The following is a 21,525-nucleotide window of genomic DNA, read 5'->3' as shown; positions in this document are numbered from 1 at the left end:
TCCTTGAGGGAAATCCCTTTGAAATTAAACAAACTCATGTATCTACCTCATAAATTATGTCTGATTTTGTGCATTGGCATTTTGACATTTAGTAAATTAAAAAGGATTAAGAAAATTTGGTAGAATAAATTAATGTTTTTGATGGAACAAACAAAACAAACGTACAACGATTGTTTAAAAAAATAGCTCTAACTCTACTGTCAAACCCGCTGTGCCTGCAAATGCAAACATCTTTCAAACTCCAAGTTTTCAGTTTGTTATTTCCATTAAGAACTAATTGTCTCCAAATCCAAACTGAGAACTCTGACATCACCAGGGTTATTTTCTAAGGCTTCACAAACCTCCAGAAAAAAGGCCACAATGCAGATGTTTTCCTGGGCTGACTCGAACCATTCAACAGACTTTGATCATTACAATCGGTGTATTTCCCCTTTATGTTACTGTAATGATTCCGTGTTTCCTCCCCAGCTGCCCCCGAGCAGAACTCGTAGCTGTTAAACTTTCTTGTGAGTTTCTCTTTGGGCAGCATCAGACTGCAGCTGGCCGGGCAGCTCAGGTGTGAAAGGTATGCAGCTGAACTGAGCTAGCAGCAAAGTGTTGCTGAAAATAAACACACATTTCACGCCGTGAAAGAAAAAAAAACAAACCTGGATAACCAAAAGATTAAATCAAACTGATTATTAACGGTGGCGTCCCTGAGATCGCTAAAAAGGTCGTCATGGGTTTGACACTGAGATTAGTTACATAGGCCTCCATTTCACAGCACACTCACACATGGTGTGACTCCGGGGAATGTACAGTGTTGAATGAATAAAAATAGCTGCGACCGCTTTAGCCATGACAAAATGTTTTTTATAGTCTCTATTCATACTGCATCTGCTGAGGAAAATCTGTGGAATCTCTGAAACAATATACATTAACACATGTTTTATGTAAAACACTTTAAATGACCCACTCTCTTGTGTTGGAGTGTTTTCGTCCGTATACGTCTGTTTAACGTTTGTTTATTCAGGAATTATTATCTTGAAACGCTCATTTGAAGAGCACTTTACATACCGCAGCTCATGTGACTGCTCCATTTGCGAGAGGATAAGGGATTAAATAAATACCTCTGGAAATAATCTTGAATCAGGAGTATTTTACCACAGATCAGCTGATGCTGATGGCTACATCAGACATGTCATCGTCATCAGATCTATCATTTCTGATATCAGCACTGAAAATACTGGACAAATGAGAATTTAGCCATTACAAACTCAACCCTTGACAACATGGTCGAGCTTGTGCTCTCACTTCAGAGTTAATGGGACCATTTTCAGCACAAGAAAAATAAAGTGGGGATGTTGGGGCTTCCACACGAACTATCAGGAGCCATTTTACCTTTTTTTTTGTTTATTGTTTTACATTTAAGATAAGTCTGAAGCTACTTGAGGTGTTCCGTTTGGTTGTGCCGCTCCAGAAATATTTAATGGACCATGAAACCCAGATTTTGATCCACAGGGGAGAAGATAATGACTGAATTCTCATTTTCAACACGTGTCTCGGATGAATGCGGCCACATGTTGCCCGGACCATCTCTGGACGCGGTGTGACTGATCACGTTCTCGATGCGTACTGGGAGCTGGGATCACCCAGGACGCTTGTTAATGCCCGGTGTGAACTGGGCCTGAAGAAGAACTAAGTGACTGACAGGGACGGATCCACTCCCTGAATGCCAAATAATGACATTATACTTTGCTGCCTCGTGTCAAAAGTCCACATTCAATCCCGAAGTGTGTAAAGTGATGAGTCATTCATACCTCCTTCAAACAGCAGACAGAATTTCACTACTTCTGCTCTGATCATTTTTTCCCTTCGTTTGCCGTCTCCCTGGGTGTCCACGGGGTTTGTTGGTTGACTGGTCTGGAAAAGGTCAAGTCTGTTGAACTGCAGCTGCGTCCTGAGCCAACATAAGCACAGACACTTTCCTCCAGGACCCTCCTTAGCAAATTGGCCCTCCGCAGAAAGGCGTTTATGCTCTGGCTGCACGCTGCCCTCCCCCTCCCGCTTAGCATGCTTTAGCTTTAGCATGCGCAGCCAAGAGAAACTATCACTGCCACTCAGGTCTAAGGTTCAGTTGTGGAATAAGACATATGTGAACTTGAAATGGGTCGATTTCCTGTGCAAAAACACACAGTCCATTATTTGGGTTTGAAGCTGTAAGGTTGCCAGCTCGTGTGCTGGTCCAATAGAAAACAGAACAGCTATGTGGAGCACAGATGGTGCAGCATATGGGTGAGTTAAAGTATGAAATGACTCAAAAAAAAAATAAAAATCATATCCCATTTGTCCAAAACCTATTATTCAACAAACAGAACAAACGGAGTGTGAATCCACATTAAAAAAAAGAGGATATTTATAACACATCTGTGTGACTCATTTTCAGGACCACATGCTGAAATTGTGCAGGGTTTTTTTTGTTTGTTTTTTATTTTACAGTAATTTGTTGCTACGTCATCTGAAAACTATCATTTCAGTTTGGGGTTACTGTTCGAGTCGTGGACCAGAAGTCACTCCAGAAGTTCTGTTTACCGTCTTCCACAGAACAGGTAACTGACAGCTGGAGCACTTCCAAACCTTGAATGACCAGTTGGATCACGAACGGGAAAAAAAAAAACAGAAGCAGCTCTTCCGGAGAATGCAGGTATGGACACGAGGGAAATGTTGGGTGCAAGTGATTTTATATTTATTTTTCCTTTAATAAATGAGTCTCCTAGATCTGATTCTGGAAGAAGGTGGATACAGGAGACCTTTAACAAGAGAGAAGTTAACTCTGACAAGGATCACCAAGCTAAAGATTTATTTATATTTCCTGCTAGAAACAAAATGTAGCTAAAGATTGCATTTAGAAAAACAATTAATAAACATCCAGCAATTTCAAATCCGTCTTTTCCAAATGTTCGGTCTGTTTAATTAGCTCAGCAACTGCTGTGCAGTGTTACGAAATGTACTTCTTCTTCTTCTTCTTCTTCTGCTTCGTGCTTCTCCTCCTGAAGTGCTGACATATTGGAGGTTTTTCAACAGTTGGGATCTCTTTCGGTTAAAAGTAACAAGTGTTGGTTCTGGAGAAAAAAAAAGAAAAAAAAGTCTATGTTGCAACCTCTTGAAATGATGAGCCTAATTCAAACATGCTCTCTCCTTTGAATTCCACAAGCTGCAGAGTTGAAAAGCAGAAACGTATGCGAGCAGATAGTGAGAACCACAGAATGAACAAGAAAAAAATGGCAGAACGACAGCGTGAGTGCGGTGGCTGAACACGGATAGGTGGTGTTCTTATCTCGGTGCGTGAAGCTATTTGATCTCGCCTCAAAGCTCCCAAACCACTTCAAGTAAAAGACATTTCAGATTACATTAAAGAGATGTTAGTTCATGTACCCATTCTGAATGGAAATCACTGTACTGATGTTTCACAGTCGGAGGGTGATATCTAATCCAGGCCAGAATTATGCACAGGATTTTAGCTGTTGTTGTTTTGTAAGATTTTCCAATTCTGGGGAATCTTTCTTGAACGTTGTCAGTCTGCCGGTGTGGCACGAAACCCGATGAAAGCCGTGACTTCTCATCCGTATGAGCGAGTCTGAGGAATATTAAACAGAAGCGTTTGGTCGTCGAATCGGTAGCTGTTGTCGCAGAGCTATTAAACCAGCTGCTAGTCGGTATTAGCAGGACCTAAAATTAGTTGTGCACACATTCAAAGCTGCAGACTCCAACATTACTACAGAATACCGACAGTGAGGAGCTCTTTTGTTGGGAACAAGACGTCATTTTAACTCCCATGATTTACATAAAGTAATTTAACTTACATTACATATTTATTTGAACCCAAAGTACAATGTTTCCGACACCTAACCAAGTGATTTCCTTGACTTGCCTCAACTTAACCAAACTGCAGCCACACGAAGGTCCAGAGTGGCTGGTTTGTTTCAGGAGCAGCGATATGTTGTTCTGGGATGTGTTATCTTTTCAGTCATGCAGGTATGAGGATGTGTTGTAGCAACAGACTGATACACCTGAAGTGTGTGAAGGAGAGGTATCGCAGGTAACCAGCATACATCTGCGTACAACTTTTAGAAATACAGATATTTATTATTATTTGTAAAGTCACTGCCACTGTTTTTTTGTCATTTTGTACACTAAATATGTTCTGATGTATACAGGAGTTTATTCTTTCTATTGTATTTCTTGCCTTTTTTAATTATTTTGTTTATTTGTCACTATTGTTATTGTTTGTTTTTTTTAAAGTACTACTGTCCTTTTGCTGCTGTAGCAAAGATATTTCCTCCACTTGTAGTACAATAAAGGTATACTGTTCAGATAATTCAGGTTTTCCTTTAGTGGCGTCTCAGGACAAAATTACACGTTTCAGCTCACTGTCTTATTATATCAGGATCAAATTGAGATGCAAATAAATGCATTTCAATAAAAGACAAAACAAAAAAAAAGCACCCAAATAGTTCTGTACTCTGATCAGATACACACCTCTACAGCATATTCCACCTTTTATATGAACACATGTAGAAGCATTTGTGAAACCTTTCCTCTGTCCACTGTGAGACAGAAGGAAGTCTGATTTTGGTTTCATTTCAGTCTCTCTTGAGCTTCCAATAAAGGACAGACCCTGTGAGGGACAATATTCAGGACAGCTGACTGACAACAGTCTCATTCATGAGAAACAAAGATTACAAAACATGCAAACATTCACTTTCAGACTTGTTTTTTTTACATGTATTTTTACTGCATTTACACTCCAGCCTGTGTGTCTGAGTCTTTCAGCTGTGTCCTGAACTAGAAGGCCATTTTTTTGTGAGAATAATTCTGGGTAAAAAAATAATAAACCAATAATGAAAATGATAAAATAATGACTATGAATCTCTGCTTCTCTACCTCAGTCTTTCCCTCTTTGACTTCCCATCACCCTCCCTGCCTCTCTACCCCCCAGACTGGGGTGTTTTTTTTTTTTTTCATACCCAGGCAGATGGCTTCAAACAGCAGGTATCCCCCCACGGGAGCCTCACGAGGAGGTCCTGGACACTGCACGCCTGCCTGAACTGCAGGGTGGGGCGTGTGGAAAAAAAAAGAAAAGAAAAAAAAAAGAAAGGGGACCAAATAGATTCGTACATAACTCGGATTCCAGCCTTAATGCACAGAGTGGCTCAAAGCAAATGGAACGCAGCGCGAGGGGGAAGTGCTGGGGGAGCGAGGGACGGCGAGTGGGCGAAGGCAAGAGAGAGGGGCAGATACCAGGAGAGCAGATTTCTCACAGATCTCGTCGCATTTGTGTGATAAGAAAGGGAAATAACGGCTTCAGATGAGGGGAAATTGCAAAGGGACACGTATCACCTTCCTTTACATTGTGAGAGGCGGATCACAGGAAGCGCAGAGCAAAAGGGAATGAGAGGCAGTTTCTTGCGAAGGATGTGAGGAGACGTCTTGAAATGTACTCCGGATAACCTGCCTCAGAAGCGTATTTGTATGAGATCCTCTTGAACATTAACACTTTCATACTTGAGGAAAATAAAAAATAATTAAAGTTCACATCAACATTTGTTTCTACAATCAATTTTATTTACCGGCTGAGATAACTGCAGGAGTTTGTTTTTTTTTTTCCTCTCGGTGACACTGACGCAGACACAAACTGACAGTTCATAGAGTTCGGGAGTAAATTCTGACATACGTGCTACAGAGCAAACAGGCCCTGAGGCAGACGGAGCGTCGGAAAAGACCACATGCGACTGCGAGTTCACAGGCTCGATCCCCGCCATCATCATGTGTGCTCGTCATCAGGACAACACCACTGGGTTTGCATATTTTTAGCCTGTTGCCTCCTGTGTTTTTTTTTCCACACTGCTGCCAGTCTGTAACCCATCTCAAGTTTTAGTCTTTGTCGACTTCTATGTGGAAAATTATTTGAACTGAGTCCGTCATAAATATTAATGTTCAAATCGGCCTAAAATCACCTCAAGTTTGTTTGAGCCACTTGAGACGTGAGGCATTAAATTCAGAGCGTTCACTCGGCTGTTTTTTGTTGTCAAAGTTATATTACTGTTCCTTGGTAACACAACCTGATACCAAAATATGATGATAATAAGATACTGTATGCTGCCAAAAAAGATGAAAAGGTGAACTTGGTACATTTCTCATCCAAAGAAAAAGAAAAATCTTAGACCCTCAATAACTGTGACTGCAAGGAGAACTGAAACAACTATAACAGAGGGAAGAAGTCCTTGAATACCATCAGTGTATCACAGATAACACATTAACACTCACTTGGCATCAAGCAGCGCACAAAGGTAAATCCAGTGAAGTCCAATATTTCTGACCACCTTAAAGGGATATTCCAGTGTAAGTTTAATCCATGGTCTAACACACCGTGACACTGAGTAAGACCCCCCTCGAGAGATCAAGTTTGCAGACTGCTAGCTTACGTAGTTTTTAGCAACCTCAGAAAAGACCACACGATAACACACTGCTGTCTACGCCTCCAACCAAGAAACCACCATCAAAAAGCCACAAAAATGCTCAGAACAGCAGCAAACATCAGCAACAGTATAAATAGGGTCCCAGCACATAGTTCGAGGCATCAAACAGCAGCTAGCTTTGCTGGATATCTATTGTAAAGTGAACACAACTCACCACTCTCCTGCAGCAGCTAGCTCGATGTGGGGAAGCCCTGACGAGTCGATTACCGAGTGCAGTAGAGTTTCGCAGCTCAAGGATGAAAATGTGTGATAATTACTCCATGGAAATGCAATCAAAGTTCAGATGTGTCTTGTCTATCAGTTTATAACAGTTATTATTGACAGGGAAAAGACAGAATTGAGCATTTCAAACTGCACTCTGTAATCGACTGGATCAAACCGATCCAATGGCGTCCCAGAGGAGAAAGGTAATAATTAATAATAGTGCCACCATGACAGGTTAGAAAAAAGGTGCATACATCGACTTATTGTGAGGGATTTACCCAAAATACAATTGCTATCCAGTGGTATCATTCAAATTAGTGTCATCTGGGGCTGAACATCTGAAGAGTCAGCAGTCAGATTGCATTGTGGGTAAGGCAGGACCCCAGGTAGATGCATCAAGTAAAAAGCGGACTGCTAAATCAGTTCTCCTAAACTCAGCAGCAGACTTTTTAGTCTATGTAACTGTCCTGAGATGCATTCAGGAGTTGTTTGTAGACGGGATTCATTTAGCCGACACTGGCTGATTGTTCCACATCATCCATTATCTCCAGCTGTACTGCACATGAAATGTTATAGATGATTCTAACTTCTGCTCCAGATTAGACTCATCTGTGTCATGGAATCATTAAAAGCTCCATTGCAGACTTTATGAATGAAACCCCATCTGACACAGAAGAAGCGTTCTGTATTTGAAGACGTGTGCAGCGGTGATAAATTTCACTCTTCTTCTTGCCTTCGCTGTTTGAACAGTCGCTCGCTCCATAAAAAAAGTTAGGCCAGCCAGTTGCCTCATACAGATTTGTCTCCTGTAGCTCTCTCTCCTCCACCCTCGGTGCCTCGGCGCTCGTTTCACAGCCACAGCTGTGCAAAAAAAAAAAAAAAAAAAAGCAAATTTATTATCAGCCTTAGTATTTTTGACAGGCTATCCGGCAGACGCTCGGGGTCCTTGAAGTGCAGAAAGGCCTTCCCATCGCTGCGCTCCCCTGCCTCCCAGCAGGTCTGCAAAGTGAATTTACTGCCACTGTCGAAACTTCTGTCAGTTCTCAAAGGCAGAGAGAGGAGACAGAGAGGGAGCGAGAGAGCAATATGGGACTTTTTTTTTTCTTCTTCCACAGATGCCCGGACATGCAGTCTCTCCAACCCAGAGGGCCTTTGAAATCAGCTCGCTCGTTAATAGTTGTCTCATGGAGGCTCGGAGAGAGGAACGCTTGACAGACTCTGAACGGAGAACACCAAAGTTCACTTTTGTTGACTGAAATTCTCATTTTCACCTTCTTACCGCAGCATAAAAACTGTTTCCTGCTGCTTTTCCTTGCAAATGCCTGACAACCCCCCCCTCTAACCCTTTTAGTTTTTTGTTGCAAATGCAAGTCAAGTCATGAGCTGCTGATGAGAAACACAGTCTGCTGCACTGGAAATGAGATGATCCATGTTTGACTTATGGCAGACTGTTAAGAAAGAACAAGTATGTTAGTGTGTTGTTGTGTTTAATTGTGTTGGTGGTTTCTCAAGATAAAAGTTGTGGTGTTAGATAAATCCATGTAGGCCTGCAACCAAATGTCATTATTTTGTTCTTTATTTTTCAATGAATCCATTTTCAGTAGGTGACACCTTCAGATTGCAACAGTACAAACCTTGAAAATGTTAAACATATCAAAATCGTTGGGCCGCTTTCAGCTGTGTTTGTGGCCACACAACCATGATGTTTTCCTGACCCCGACCAAGTGTTTTTATCTTGCCTGAACATAAACAGAGCATAAGCACAGTAACAAGAAAGAAACAGAACATTGAATCCAAAGAAACCTAACTAATCTGTAGTGTTGCAGAAATTTACTTCACCAACATTCATTCTGATGCCTGGGTTGTCAGATTTGTATCTTTCAAAATGCACCATAATAAACATTTATACAATATTGTCTTCTGATTATATGTAGGAGCTGACTCTTTCTTTCATGAAACATCAGGACATTTTCTCTAACACCAACCAACTGACCATGAGCACTGTTGTCACATCATAAGATATAACATAAATATCCAGATTCAACATGAAGGTTTAAACATATCATATGTGGTTTGCAGAAAATGTACATCGCCAACATTTACCCGATTGTTTATCTGCGTGCGTCTCAGCCCTAATTCCCCAGAAACAGAGCGACGGGATGCCTCTATAATTAATCCACTCAGCCACAGAGCAGTGCTGCCGCTCTTGCTTTGAGGCGTCCTGGAGGGCAGGACACACTGGGGTGAAAACAACCCTGTACTTTAAAAACAACTCAGAACGTGAAGCCATTCATCCCCGAGCTCGCACTCTCCCCGGCCACATACCTTCACGTCCCGTCTCAAAGGCATCCGAACATAAAGGCGGAGACAGAGAGACGGGGCAGCGCTGACAAAGGGCCCCTGAGCAGCCTCGCCTTTCACACAGGCCAATATAAAAACCACCAGGTTCCCCCGTCCAAGCAGAAAAAATAAATACCCTCTCCACCTCCTCACCTCGGCCCTCATTTTGTTTCTACTGCTTATTATCTACATAATCATCGCAGGGCGACAGCATCTGTGCCTCCCTGCAGTAAAAGGATGAGATGAAAGGTAAACTTGCTTCTGTGTGACATATTTGGCTCTTTGGAGGAATATTATAATTATATTTGCATTCCATACTGGCAGTTATGTAATCATTATATAGGCATCATGTGTTTTTAACAACATAACTGGCTCCTGGGATCTCTTCCCTCAACATCTATCGACCTCGACTGATGTGGTTTAAAATGTTTCTGCAATATTTCCTCGTATATTTCTCCTTAAAAAGCATCCGGGGCGTTCACACGGTCAAATGTTGATTCTCAAACTGTGGTCACTGTTTCGCAACCTTCTCAACTTCACCGATTTGCTCTGCAGCTCCAGATATGTGAGTCAGTCATCAACATATAATATGAACATGATGACATGTTTTGATGAAATGCCAGTCTGGGCCACCTGAAAGTGGAGCTGCAAACTCCAGTTGCACAGCATCATGATTCTTGTGATTCCTCTGATGATTATAAATGACCTGTCACAGCAAACGAGACCATCAGCTTTAACACTGCTATTTCTCTATACGCCTGATCACATATGAAATCAAATAGAAACACTTTAGCTCATCACGATTCATCCTGCAGTGTCTACAACTCGCTTCCAAAACAAATGGACACGCTGCTAGCACACGCTAATAAAGGTCTTTTGTCCAAAGGCGCTGCTAGAATCAACAAAGCTTGAAAGTTTCTCATAGTCACTTTTTGCTGTGTTGCCCCATGGTTGTTTGTTTGTTCTCTTTTAAATCGATTAAAAATGCTGGGTTTCACAGAGTCACACAAGCTGCCACTGATCAAATCCATCTAGTCCATGATGAGCAGCAACTGCACGCAAGAGTAGCTGCCTAGTAAAGCAAATCAAATGAATGAGTTACAAGGTTTTTCTCTCGGACCTCTGTGTGAACTGACACCAGGTGCTACTCCATCCTGATCTTTTTCAACATGTCACCTGTCAAAGTTTGCTCTTCCTCTACGAATAAAAAGAAAAGTGTGACTTCACGTGAAAAACCTAAATGTCGCCGTCCCTGTTGTGTTTCCCTTTAAACACCACAAATGTAGGATAACAAGTGTGTTGGGGATGATGGAGGAGGAGGAGGAGGAGGAGGAGGAGGAGGACGAGGACGAGGAGGAGGAGGAGGACGAGGAGGAGGAGGAGGAGGAGGACGAGGACGAGGAGGAGGAGGAGGACGAGGACGAGGAGGAGGAGGAGGACGAGGAGGAGGAGGAGGAGGAGGACGAGGACGAGGACGAGGAGGAGGAGGAGGAGGACGACGAGGACGAGGACGAGGAGGACGTGGAGGAGGAGGAGGACGAGGAGGAGGAGGAGGAGGAGAAGGAGGAGGAGGACGAGGAGGAGGACGAGGAGGAGGAGGAGGAGGAGGACGAGGAGGACGAGGACGAGGACGAGGAGGAGGAGGAGGAGGACGAGGAGGAGGAGGAGGAGGGATGCTTTAAGGCGACCTTGAGAACTCTACTACCACCACAACACCCAGAGCCCATTCACCGTCACTAACACTTCACCAGGCCCATTCACAACGCCGAGGCCGGCAATAAAACTCTTGATATTAAAAGCTGGGACAAAGGAGACTTTACGGGGTTACAATTTATGGTCGTTTTTGAAGTGAGCTCTCAGACACTGTTGTTGCTGGTGAGGGCGGGAGCTTTCATCACTTGAAGTGAGAAAGAAAAAAAAAAACTTTGCAGAGACACATTTGTCATTTCAATGAGGTTTTTTTTTTTTTTTTTAAATTGTAGTTCAAGGGGAAAAACACATGTAGCATCTGGTAAATGGTTGATAAAGCATTTGTAGTTCTTTCCTCAGGATTAAGAAAGTTAACACTCAGATTTGACAGAAATTCTTGAATAAACATTTCGTTTTTTTGGCTTTCTGCTGGTGAAGTTTCTGAAACACACTTTCAGGCAATCAGAATTTAAAAAAATAAGCTTGAAATTTTTAATCACTGTGTCAGGAAAAACATGAAGTCATTGCCAGTGAGTGCTCCGAAACCAAAAGCTGTTGTTTTTTTGTTTTTTGTTTTTTTTGCTTTACCAAACACATTTTAGCCTCACATCAGCAGTTTGCCACTTGTTTGGAGGAGTGAGGGCCGACGTCTGCAGGCATGAAGACTGCACACAATTAAGTGTGATGCAGAAATATCCGGTTTGAAGTGTGGCATCCCGCTCTCGCCTCATAACATGGCCGACAGCTATTTTACCTTATTTTTTCCAGTGTCGGCTGACTCGTTGTTTTTGGCAGTGCCTCTCAACGTTAATTTCACCAACAGATGTTAAAGTTTCAGCTCCGCAGAGGAAAGAAATGTGAGCGAAATACTGATCTGTCATAATTCTGAAACAGGAGGTGAGGATGTCGTAGCCGGCGCTGAGGTCTTACTTCATATTTCATGCGTCCTACTGTGTTAATGATGCAGTTTACCTCCAGCACCATGAGGAGGTGTTTGCATTTGTTTTGAACAGGAGCTAGCGGTTGAATAGTGAAGGTGAATTACGGTCAGCTTTGTGCACAAATGGGATTCAGCTACGCACGAAGTGAAAAACAAAACATTGTCTGCAAAAATCAACATTTGTCCTGGGAACTTTTTTGGGGGCCCCCAGATTTAAGAGAAGACAAACCAGAGCCTCAATTCCAAAAGGTTATGTAATCCCTCGACTGCACATTCGATCAGGACGGAACGAGAAAGATTAAGTGCTGTTGAGTTATTAGATTTCTCTTTTGTTTACATTTTTTAAATCCTGGATTGTGTCTATAATGCAAAAAACACAGACACATAATATAGTTTAAACACATTAGTAAAAATGGAATTTACATCATCATCACAAAATATGCAAAGTTTGCACAAGTTTTCCAGTCAACCATTTTGGATTTGCTGCTCTTCATGAGCTTGGAAACAGATGATTCAACGACTGATGGAATCTTTGCTCTGTCTGTCTTGTGTTTTCTATGAAACCCTGATGACTATGGAGGAGCTGCTCGCTGTGCTGCTTCCTTCTGCTAAAGGAAAAACCAACCCAGGATGACCCACCTCTGTAACTTTGTGATCGTAGAGGCGCCGCCTTCCAACACCTGGTTGATTAGACCTCTGCTCTAATCAACCAGGTTGAAGGTACTTGGTATCCCCAAAGACCATGGAGCCTGCTGGGACTTCACAAACACTTTCTTGTAATTAATCTAAAAAGTAACATTATTTATCAGATGACATGTAACTTAAATTTTAGCAACAAAAAAGATCATTTAAGATGAAACATGAACTTTTCTGGACTCTTTGTGCCTAAACTGAACCAGAACTTAACCACAGCAACCTAAAATTGAACTGGGATAAAATATATATTAGGTTTTGTATGATATGAAACATATTTAATGGTTTATTCTGGCAGTTTGGGTGTCATTAAAGTGACTCCCAGCTCAGCCATTCATTTTAAATACATGTTTAAATTATTCTTCTAAACATTTTGGAATGTTTTTGTTGTAATTCAAAAGGTCTGGCGCTGCCGTGATCCACCACACAGGTGTTTTTCATTTCTGCTGCCTGATTAGACCTTTCCTCAGGACTCTGTGGGCACACAGACTGTGTTTGATTGACATCAGCTTACTCGCTGACTTGGTTTTGCATTTTAACAAAGCCGTCATGTTAGCTCGGAGATCCAAAAAGGAAACTGAACCCAATCTGTCACTTCATGACATCAAGAAAGTCATCCGAGCTTTTATTAATTTCCTGGTTGGATTATTGAAATGCAATTTTAAAAAGTCTTCTGCCAGACTTCTCTCAAACACTAACCAGTCTGCTCATGTTGCGCAGGGTTTGGTGCCATTACACTTTGCCAGTTTGTAAATTAGTTTTAGGATCAATCTAAATTTAGAATCTAACATGGGAGATGTCAGTCAAGAGCAGAACAGCCTCTACATGCAAACTGTGTCCTGTGAGGAAACATCAGGCAACATAAGTGAGAACACCTGTGAGAGTGGCCGAGGCTGCGTGAGGCCTCTCAATGAGCTTCTCCATGTATTTATTGATTTATTTTACAGATACTTTGACCATATTACTGACTATCATGGCTTTTTTTTGTTTTGTTTTGTTTAACCCATGTAGATGACAGAAACTACGGTGACTTTTTGATACGATCAGAATGCAAGAAAATTTGTCATTTAAGAAAAGAGTGAACTAAATTGCCCCTGTTTGTGAAACCACTTCAAAGGTCCGACAGCTTAAACAAGCCACATTCATGCACCGTAACGCCTCACATAATGGTAACTCTGTATACACCGTGCGCACAAAAGTGCCTTTAGATGGCAAAGCTGAGGGGAAAACAAACAAACAAACATGCAGTTCAGCGTTAAGGGGGAAACTAGCAAAACCGCGTAGACTACACCTTTACTTACTGCCTGTCAAAGCTGTCGGTCCCCTCCCCTTGACCCGGACCCTCCCCAGGCCTTGCTGCTGGAACAAAGCCCCCACTGTGTGTGCCTGCTCTGGGGAGTCAGCCTGGGAGAACGCTGGGCCGCCTCCACCGTGGCTACGATTGGGGCCACTTGGGCAAGCAGAGGTTTTTTTTTTTTTTCTCGGACGCGAGGGTGGGGGGGTTGGGCGTTTGTCGGGGGGGTGGAATGAATGACGGATGGGGTGTGTGTGGGAACCGTGCCCCCGGCCCGCCTGTCCACTTGTGAAAAGGGCCAGTGCGCTGCCAATTTGCAATGCAGATCTGTCCTCTTGCAGGCTCACTTTGGGAAAAGGCGCATCAATGGCTGGCATAAAGCAGTCCTCCGCTGATGGCAAATGTCATTCTCATTTTGATTCTTGACCCCCTTTTTTTTTTTTTTTTTGCAAACCTCGACCTGCTCCTCTCAGAAAAGAAACCCCTCCCCCCTTATTGTGTGCTTCAGTCACAACCCGCGCTCGGCTCCTGGATTGCCACATTAGATTCCAAGGAGTAAAAAAAAAAAAGAAAAAGAAAACAAAGTTCAGAGCTCCCATTCACATCGGGGGCAGTAATTGTCATTCACACTGAGGTGGTGTGAAATACGCCGGGATAAGAATGAGAGAAAAGGAGCATTGGAAATTCCCCCTTCTGTTCGATGAGAAGCGAGCGTTGTTAACTATCGCGGTCATTATCGTTACACTCTAATTTGTCACTAAGCCATTTAACTCCGGCAGCTAAATAAATAGATAAATAACAAAGCCGGGGCTGGCACCGCTGTAACTGGTGGCCGTGGCACTGAGGAGGGGAAAGAAAAGGCTTTTCACATAACTTGTCCACTGAAACGCAAATAAGGCCAAACTGGGAATGAGAGAAAAAAGCCTAAATGTTTCCTCCTCCATGGAATTCTAAATCCCAGCAGGTTCTCAGAGACGCAAAAAAAAAAAAAAAAAAAAACGGCTGCACATGCATATGAATACATTTTACATTTAGTGTCCACCTGCTTTTTACTCCAGAGAAAAAAATGTGTTGGAGGTTCAGTTAAGCCAGAGAAATTTCACAGACATTAATAAATCTGACAGTTAAATGACAATGTACATTTGCCCCTTGATTCTAATTATATATTCAACAACTATGATTCTCCAGTGTCTGAATTCAGTCGAAGATTTCTCATATATTATATGCAAAGTCTGACTTCCAACCTGTAGAAATGTTGGCAGATAAATTCTACCTTTTTAATTTTCACGAGTAACACTTTTTGAAATGGTGACAGCAACAAAATCAGAAGAAATCAGATCCCCTCCCCATTTATAGATCTAATTCCTTGCGCCTGACATGGTTTTAGCAGAAAAAAGGGAGAATTCCCAAATTAAAATCACTGGTTTCCAGTTGCCCTTTTTTCCACATTACTGTAAAAGAACAGCTACTCAGTCACACCTGTATAAAAGTCAAATAAAGTTGAACTCCGTATAAAATTACGAAGTCTTAATGAAAGAACAGCGACGTCATTGGAGTTGCTCAGCTTGTCTGCGGCCAAATGCAGCAGCTCGGAGCTTTTCCAGTGCAGTTTGTTCTTCAGGACTGAGGGGGAGCAAGACAGCATTTCAAACAGTAAACCATGCTGAAACAAAGGACATTGCTATCTGGACAGACAATCAAAAGACAGCCATGCAGAAGAAGGCATCAAGTTCGGGAAGCAACCTGCAAGGTCTCAGGGCAATCAAGACACACTCACAGAGGGGGCAAAGTGACCCATGTTGTTCTTTTCTTCACAGCTGCCTAAAAGGACAGAAGGTGGGTGGTAAAGACTCCCAACAATGAAAAGGCAGCTGTGATGATCGCCGAGTACTCTCTGTCTGATCAGGGAGTTGATAGAAACTCCATCCAACTTGATGTGCCACCCAAATTGCACAGTCATCATCACCCATGTTGAGCCTGATGCGTCATAAAACTATAGATACGTGAACACGATGATTTGGCAAACGTAGTGGCTTTGCTAAATAAAGATTTACCACTGTGCTTCCTCAAACGGTTGGCTCATCTCGTACCCTATGTGGATGGGCACACCTGCCTGGTTTGCATAACAGTAGGTGACCTATCCTCCTGAGCAAGTTCTCCCACACAGCTCTGGAATTTTTCACAGCTTTTGCCGCCAGAGAGAAGACGTATACATAGATGCTGGTCCGATATATTATTTGGTAGTTCCAGTGTGCCCGTGAATCCACTTGGATCCCCCTGGGAGATTCTGATAAGTTCTGACTGGTGGTTCCTGTCTAAGATCATCTGTGAACCACACTGTGCCGCATCCAGGTCGGCCTTGAACCTTCCATGATTTTACCTGAACTCCAGTTTTGTGTTTGAAGTCTCTCTGATTCTTAGAAACCAATGATGAGTGCCACAAGTACCCTCTCAGCAAGCTGTACGTTGTTCCCATGTGCAGGTCAATCCAATTGCAATGTTTTCTGGAGGGTTGCTTGTAGCAGGTAGAGTCCAAAAATTGTTTCAATGAGTCTCCATGTTCTGCCATTTTAAACTTTACTGACAACTCACTTGAATCCTCAGAAACAAAATGCGACTTTTCTGCAGCCATTTCTACCAAATGATTGATCACTACCATCAACTCAGTTTTGGTCTGAGACTGATGCAGCGTGTCCTGGTGCCAGTTTCAACTGCAGATGGTGTTAAAGAGGAAAGACATGCAACATTCGGAGACGCCGCAGAGCTTGTAGTCTTTTGTTTCTTGGTGATTCATGCTGCTGTGTCTTGTCACAGGGCCCAGAATTGCCAAAGTAATGGGAACAAACTCACACAGTGCAGGCAGACATGTTTCGAAAGAAAACTGCATGAGATCATAAAGCAGTAACCTACCACCAAAGTAGGGTCGACACATACTAATCCATTGTATTCTGTAATGGTTAAACTGTTTAATTTATATGTATATATCTGAGTTTGGCCCAAACGAACATTTGTTTGCTCAGTTATATTAAAGTCTGTGTCATTGTTTCTCCAGAGTAGTTTAATTTGAGTGCCCCAGTTAGTCCTGGAAACCAGAGTTTTCCCAAGGATCCATTACAGTGCATGGCTGGAGCCCAGTTTGTTTTCCTTTCAAAGTTTGGATGAATTCCTCGCTGAGCCCCCCAGGATGAGGTCAACGTACAACGTAATCAATGAAAAACAAGATCTCCAGAACAGTCAGTGGCCCTCGTGCACACAACGTAATCAGGAATTCGCTTATTGGTGTATTCCTCTGAGATACATGTGTGTACGTTTCAACAGGGGGGTCAGATCTCACGGTCAGGAGTGGATCAGGATTCAACTGACACAACCACATCAGCTGCTCTGTGAGTTGAACCTGAACATTATAAACCATCCGAGCTTCCCTGCCGTCCCAAAATGGGACATGACAGGATGTTAAAGTGATGGACACCTTCAATTTATGAAAGAGATTTGATCTCTGATGGGCTACATGATTGATTTGGGTAATTTATTCTCAACCTCACCTCAACTGGGTCACACTGAGTTCATATCATAGCACATTTGTAATAGAAAAAAAATGTAGCTGCTGCTTTTAAGACCGCTTTGACCATGAAATATAACCTCAGGTCAAGTAAACATACCAAAAACGTCAGTAAACTGTTATTTTTAATAGAGCAAGCATTATTTTAACTTTTAACTTAGTTTTAATGAGCTGGGGAAGGTTTGTAACCGAGCCGAAACTAAGCTTAATTTGCCTCACAGCTCCAAAAGCCAAAAAGACCTTTTTCATGATTCAGTAGCAGAAATAAAGTGTCTGTGAACCCTGCGAGAAGGCAGAAGGATCTATTTTCACCTCTTAGATGTGCCATCATTTGGAAGGTGGAAGAACACGCTCTAAATCGCATCCCGGTGAGCTGTGTCGCGGCTTGAATGTCATCACCGCCAACAACCCAGCATGGCTCTTCAAAACTCCCCTCGCTGCCTCCTGTTACAGGCGCTGCGCGGCACCATTTGGCTTCCGCATCATCATATTCTTTTCAAGTGTTTGTATTTGGCTCAGTTTGTCTAGGTTACACTTTGGGTGCTTTGAAGCACTTAGGGAATAGATGAATATGTTTTTCCCCTCATCATTTGGCATCTTTGGCAAGAGTGAAAATATGGTAAGTAAGCAGCATGTCAATAATTTAGTAGACCCCTCGCTAAGAGCTTTAGCTTAGAGCTATCATCCGGACATGTCTTATGTTTTGAACTGAACTTTTTTTCTAATTGCCCCTAAATCGCAACTTATTCATCGTCACTCTGAAGTTCTGACTTCACAGTCCTGTAGAAAAAAAAATTCACCCCCATTTTCATGTCATGTTAATACATACGTGCCATTAGTGAAACCAGATTAATGAGATATTGACCGCAGCTAATGTGTCAGTTGCGACCATGTCAAAAATGCTTAGACAGTAAATAACTCTGAACCGCAGATAATAAGCCCCCTAAGTTCCCTCTTACAGCAACACTACTGTCTGTGCTGCTTAACTCAATTACTGCAAGATATTTCTGCAATCCCCCCCCCCATCACTTCCCCCCCTGGACCATCCAGGGCTGGACATTCACTGACATGCATGTAATCTGGAACTTGTGCAAACGGATCATGTGAGTGTTTGAAAATGAAGCGTTACAAATTCAAATGGAGGCGATGGTGAGAGGTGGGGTGACGGCTGGATGATGACTTATGACTTAGTCCTTGTGAAAATGTTTTTTTTTTTTTTTTTGTTAAGGAGTTTTTAGGGGATTTTTTTTGTTCCACTGCGAGGTAATGGAGCAACAATGAAAATGCTTTTGGGGAAAAGCAGCCTGAGCTGTGCTGTCAAGCCATGTTAGGAGTGGGGGGTGGTAACATAATGGACCTCTGTGACCTCTGTAATAGGCGCATCACTCCAGAGTCAGTGGGACACCAATAAAAACATCAGTCACACACTGGAAGTCAAAGAGGAACCGCAACAGGACATATCGGTTTGTACCAGAACAAAGAGGCTGAGAAATGGTGATAAAGAGAAGGACACTGACATCATTGTAACGGACGTATCTATCTACCAAATAAACAGTAAAATGGACAACATTATTACTTACATGCCAGGACACAAGTTATTTAAAAGACCATTTCTTAAAGGCTGTTTGGAGACTGACACCATTATTTTGTGTCTGATGTTTTATCATGAGCCTGTTTTTTTTTTTATCTTTGGCCAAGCGCAGTGCTGCAGTAATGAAATCTTTCATTGAGCTGGCATGGCAGCTATGATAACCAATATATTTTCACAGTGATTGTATGCTGACAATACTGAAATATGTGTTTGCTTTGGTGCCAGACTTCATTCGGCCCCAATGGGTTTGTTTAAACTGTGATTTGATATGGCGAGTGATCTCTATGTATTATTTTAGAGTTTGTACGTGTGGACATACTGAAACCAAGTGGGCAGCTGTACAGTATCTTCTAAGATTCATGTCCGTATGCAGCCTTTGCAGCCAAAGTTGAAGCATTTGGCAGAGCAGCAAGGACTCAAAAAGATAGTTCGACATCATCTGGTTGGTTAGAATCCGCAGAGCGATCCCTCAGTTGAGCGCTCAGACAAGTCATTGTCAACTGCACCTGTGGTTTCTTACAAGAGACAAGAACATGGTGCTGTTGGGAAAAAAAGGTGGTCCTGTTTTCAAAGAGCGTGTTGGTCTCGAATCTGACCTGTAAAGACTTTTTGTATCGAGACTGCCATTGTCTTGCAAATTGTTCTCTCAAAATCCCTGTCGCACATCAGAGCGAGCAACCTATATGCTGACAATGTGAGCAGCAGTAACCTTTTCTTTTGCAGAAATTCTACCGTTTCAGTGCAAGGACTCACCTCCAAATATGCAAATGTGACACTGTTTTGCAGGGGTACCATTGCTGCACCCTGGGCTTTGTGCTGCAAAGCCCAGGGTGCCCACTAGATCAAGAATAGGTGCAGCCCTGACACATTGCTGTGGAGAGGCTAGTGGGAGTAGTTGGTCCCTGTACCAATCTAGTCCAAAGTTAGCTCCAAATTTGGCATGGTGGCTGCAGTTAGAAAAGCAGGTCACACAAAGCAAAAGGGAAAAACAGTGAAACAATATTTGGGGAGAGACAAACACTCTCAGCCAGTAGGTCCAGTAAAAAGTCTCAAACAGCCATTAATAATTCTGCTTTTTTATTTTTGTGCCAACATGTGTTTGGGGAGTCGGCCGGCTCACCCGGAGAAGAACCTTTCTGCATGCTCATGGGCCCAAAAACTGCTTGTGAGAGCCTTAACTGTGTTTTGGCATGACTCATAATACATTCGTTTTCAAGGACTTTTTCTCCCCACCAGGTATGTGTGGCCCGTGGACCGGTTAACCAAACAGACAACTGATGGTTTAATCATGAAAACATCAACACTGTCCACTAGTTTGCGACAGGATTTGAACCTGAGACAACAGCATTAAAGCCGACGGCCCCTTTCTCTACCATGACCTCCACTTCCTGCTTTAACACTAAACTCACTGTAACTCACTAATGCAGAATAGCTGCACACGAACGTAATTCTTATGAGACAAGGTTGGAGCGGGGGCTGGTTCATGGGCACAGTTCTCCATGTGAACGAGGCTGGTGTGTATGGCGTGTCCCACTGTTGGCCGTGTGTGTTCACAGGAAACGAGGAGTACCCCAGGGCTCCGTTCTCGGCCTGGCTCAGACTCCAGAAGGGGGGGGAACTCTCCAAGTCTGGAAAAACAATTCCCTGAGAGGTGCAAACAGCCAAAAGCAATACGGCCACAAGGAAACCTTGGCCACTCTCCAATGCTAACAATTAAAATGAGCAATGTGTTAAAAAAACATACAAGAGGTGGCAAAGACCCATTAATATACGCCGATGTGTTCGGCTTTCAAGGGGAGTGAGTGATATAGCTTTAAAAATACACAATATATCAGAGTTACGAAACACAATGTGGGTCACGAATCGGTAACAGGAGATACAGAAAACTCGACTCAGCAGTTTATCCGATGGAAAGCTCAGTCTGCCTTCATGCAGTATGATTTAAACATCACAGGTTTTTCTGATGAAACATCATTATCACAGGAGGAATAAGATTATCACAGCCACGCAGCACCACTCTGACACTCCTGCACTTCTTGAGAGTCTCAGAAGGAGTTGTAATATATTGATTTATGCAGAAGGCTTCAGGATTAGTGTGGTTTTGATGAGTAGTTTCTGCAAAACAAATAGACTCAGTGAACTGAAAATGGCATCAAACAATGTCCATGCATGATGCATGAGGAGTAAGAGGATGAGGCCGATGGCTTGAAGAATAAGGTAAGGAACTACTGAGGTCTACATCAAAATGAAGCATCTCCTTGGGATTATTTGCATAATTTAAGTGTACTTACTTCCAAACCGCAGCTCAATTCAAAGACACAATCTATATGTGGTTGTGAATAAAATATTTTAAGAAACATAAAACTCCAGCTCAGAGTCGATTATCTGCACTCTCTGACATCCATCACATTGTGTCGACTTCACAATCTGATTTCATTTTACCGATCGGTTGACGATGATGTATTGATTGCTCCATTTCTGCATCAGCTTCAACGGGAGCCAACAAGAAATGCATCATCCACAGCAATATTGTGTTTTTCACAGGTAATGGTGAATATATATTTTAAATGGTTCACATTTCTGTTTATCTACGTGTGCATGTAGACTGTTTATCCAAACCGTAGTGGAATGTAGAGCTAGAACTTCCTGTCTTGGTTGCTCTCCATCCACCTGCGCAGATGGATTTTAGATCAGTGC

General features: G+C 42.6%; 1 long non-coding RNA gene across 1 annotated transcript; it reads right to left on the bottom strand.

Moving 5' to 3' along the window:
• Window positions 1-2,685: 2,685 nt before the first annotated feature.
• Window positions 2,686-13,802, bottom strand: LOC119011536. The gene is made up of 3 exons (XR_005072217.1): window positions 13,686-13,802; window positions 12,331-12,476; window positions 2,686-3,101 (listed from the first exon to the last, which is right to left on the bottom strand). It is a non-coding gene; the product is annotated as an uncharacterized LOC119011536 (long non-coding RNA).
• Between the last annotated feature and the right edge of the window lie 7,723 nt (window positions 13,803-21,525).

Source organism: Acanthopagrus latus, chromosome 21 (assembly GCF_904848185.1).
Source record: "Acanthopagrus latus isolate v.2019 chromosome 21, fAcaLat1.1, whole genome shotgun sequence".
NCBI lineage: Eukaryota > Metazoa > Chordata > Actinopteri > Spariformes > Sparidae > Acanthopagrus > Acanthopagrus latus.
The sequence above is the reverse complement of the archived record's forward strand: the minus strand, read 5'-3'. Positions and strand labels throughout refer to the sequence as shown.